Raw genomic sequence first — 3,438 nt, forward strand, 5'->3', positions numbered from 1 at the left:
GCAGCGAGGCCGCCCATTTGTTTAGTGGTGATAAAATGACAAGGGAGGGGAAGGTCCCCATGGAAACCAGAGAGCCTGCGCACGGTAGGAATACACGCTCACTTTCTTCCTGGGAATGACTGACTCTTGCTGTTGCCTCATCAGCTGGGTGACGGCACCTGGAGGCTGGCCATGGGGGCACTCAAGCTGAGGTCGTGGGGTTGGAGGGCGTTGTTATTCCTGGGAATTTCTATCGTATTTTAGGCTCAGGGGCCTGGAGATTTCTAGGCCAGAACGGTTTCAAATACTGAGGGAGACTGCCTCACATGTCAAAGGCTTCAGTCCAAAATACTTCCAGACTTCTGTGTGAGCTGCCAAACAATTGTGGGAGGAACCATCCCCGAAGAGGATGGGTTTATCTGACAGGCATCCCTGGGGCTCAGCTGGTAAAGAATCTGCCTACAACACGGGAGACCGGGTTCAATCCCTGGGTTGGGAAGAACCCCTGGAGATGGGAAAGGCAGTCCACTCCAGTATTCTTGCCTGGAGAATCCCATGGAGAGCAGAGCCTGGCGGGCTACAGTCCATGGGGTTGCAAAGAGTTGGACATGACTGAGTGACTAATATCTAGCTATCCTTATTTTTACACAAAAGTTGAAAGTAGATTGAAAATATATTTGGAATAAACCTTATTTCAGGAAATTCCCTCCTTATGCTAATCCTATACGGCAAACCAAGCGCTGCCTAAATGAAATGCATGCTCCCCAGGGCCACTCGGCGAAATTGTCTCACAGAACGAGCTTTAGCAGTTGCAGAACGGCCCTTCAACGATGCATTATTTAAACTAAATGGATTTTGAAGGCCCTATTAAACTCTTGACAATTTTTTAATTGAGGGTAGTGATGGTTAAAGGGAGATCTGACGTGATCTATGATTATGATGCAGAGAAAATGTGACGGGACACATTGAGACGCCCTCTTGTTTCCGGAGCTCTTACAACCCGGGCACAAACAGGACCATGAAGAGAAGATTAATTATTTTCCCCACGGAAAGTGAAATGACTGCTACAATCCAAATAGTGACACCTAAAACAAGACATTCTACCTCCTGTTTAATTTTCCACCGTCAAGTTCAAGGACATCCCCATCTGAGGGGAGACGAGAGGACACCCAGCGGTGGAGACAGTAAGGCCTCAGACACGCCGCTCCTGCCGTTTCGATAGGGCTCGCTGTCATGTTCTCCCGTCTTGTTAGTAAAAGAGAGGACAGTAATTTAGTCCTTTATTGACAGCGCGGGATTCTTATCCAGGTTGCTGTTCTAGTTTTAGTCACTAACGCCAGGCTCCTCTGTCCATGGGATTTCTCAGGCAAGAATACTGGAATGGGGTGCCATTTCCTTCCTCAGGGGAACTTCCTGACCCAGGGATGGAACCCATCTTCTGTACTGGCAGGCCGATTCTTTACTGATAAGCCGCCAGGGAAGCACAAAGATATAATTTTCGCGGAGTTTCAAGCATGCAAATGGAGATCAAGGAGGTCACTAGAATTGCTCCTTCTCCTGGTTGTAAATTAAAACACTCAGTCTGCCGAAACCCGGGATTGAACCAGGGACCTTTAGATCTTCAGTCTAACGCTCTCCCAGCTGAGCTACTTCGGCTCCTCTCATCCAAGTGAGCGAACTGGACTGTGATGTAGTGATGATCTGGGGGCACATGGTCTGTCTGCACATCACCCTCTCTTCACCCGGGGGGGCACACTTATTCATGAGTGCAGGGGCTGATTCTGGGTCCTGATTTCTCAGCTGAGCACATCACACGTGACCCATTATCAGCGTCCAATTAATATTTGTGAGTGAATGTACAGGTGAGTGAGTGATGGGGTCCCCAGGAGGGGCTGCCCTGCCCCTGCCAGGACCTGGCCTGCCTCCTTGCTTTGCCCTCACCGCCATCTTCTGCTTCCTAGCTGTGTTCCAGAAGGTACTCCGGTTGCACTGTTTGTGTTCCAGAAGGATACCTTCTTCCATCTCTATCATACCCTCCTTTTCTCCCTTGAGCTCATGAGCGTGCTAGGAGAAGCTGATCGTGGTGAATGAGACGCAGCTTCTCCCTCTCCTGTTACCCACCCGCTGCTGGACCCCACGTGAGGATCAAGATTTCCATCAGACTCCCCGCCGGGGGCTCCTGACCCTGGAGCTCACACAGGGTGTGCCCAGAGCCACCCCCAATATCTCTAACATGTGCTTCTTGGACTTTCACAGCATCAAAGCTGCCTTATTAAGAGGCTCGTTGCTTGGGGTCCTACAGCCACGGTTCCTGGTCTAGGTCTGTATTTGCATTTTCAATGAGTGCCCAGGCAAGGCCGTGTGGGTGCTGCTGGCTGGGGCCCCAGGTCAGGACCTCCGCTCTGATTGGCCCAGGGCCAGCGCTCACTCCTAGCTGCCTCCACCATGTCCACCCTCTGCATCTGCATCACTTCCATGCGCTAGAACACGTGACCGCCTTACCCTGCACAAGGCAGAGCCCCTCTCTGTAAGTGTTCCCTGGCTACCTGCCGAGCTGCTCTGGAAGCCGAGGCGGCCCTCTCAGGCCCCACGGGGCCCGTGACCCAGAGCATGCCCCCTTGCTTTGCACCTCTCACAGCCCGCGGCTGGCCCAGCTCGCGCTGAGCGTGTGGACCTGGAGACTGACCGTGACTTCCTAAGGAGCTCGAGGCTGCGAGTCATCACCGCCAGTGCCTGCTGCTGTGCCCGGCAGCCTGGTTTCTGGGGAAATCCCTCTCACTGAGAAGGAGCCTGTCTCGGGTGGACCTCAGACCTCGCTGTGGCCTGCCTTGCAGAGGTCAGAGGATGGGGCTGGAGCCTCGGGTCCACAGAGAAGCCATCTGCGAATACAGGTGACCGGGAGACGAGGCACTGAGGGTGCCCATAAACCCTGTCTCTGTCTGGGCCTCCAAGACCATTCCGGACACCCCACCTCTGGGTCCTGCAGCTTCCGCTGCCTGCAACAAAGGACCAAGGCGACGGCAGCCATGGGAAGAAATGATGGAGCCCGTGATCTGCTCAGCCCTCCCGCCTCAGCTCCACCGAAGGAGCAGGAAGGGGAAGGGTGCTCCCCTCGCCTGGAGCCGGGTGCGCCCCTGGGGCCAGGGAGCAGAGGGATGCTCTGTGCTCCTCACCCGGCAGGGCCCCGGGTGGAGGGCGGGCTCCCCCGGGACAGGGAGCGGGGTGCTGGTGCTGCTTCCTGGAGGTGAGATGTGGACCTTCTGGGGGGTCGGGGGACCCCAGAGGAGGGCTCCCAGGGGCAGAAGGAGAAGTGGGTCCCAGGATGGGGCATCTGCTGCAGGGAAGGCCCTGAGAACCTGACTGAGGCCACCTCGCTCCAAAAGGAAGCGTCTGAGCATCTGCCTAGCCCTGAAGACGTGGGCGCAGGGCAGGGTGCCAGCCGCTGAAGGCTTCGCCCCC

General features: G+C 55.2%; 1 non-coding gene across 1 annotated transcript; it reads right to left on the reverse strand.

The window, feature by feature from the left end:
• Positions 1 to 1,562: 1,562 nt before the first annotated feature.
• TRNAF-GAA lies at positions 1,563 to 1,635 on the reverse strand. The gene has a single exon. It is a non-coding gene; the product is annotated as a tRNA-Phe (tRNA).
• Positions 1,636 to 3,438: the final 1,803 nt, after the last annotated feature.

The sequence above is a fragment of the Cervus elaphus genome, chromosome 7, assembly GCF_910594005.1.
Source record: "Cervus elaphus chromosome 7, mCerEla1.1, whole genome shotgun sequence".
NCBI classification, from domain to species: Eukaryota; Metazoa; Chordata; class Mammalia; order Artiodactyla; family Cervidae; genus Cervus; species Cervus elaphus.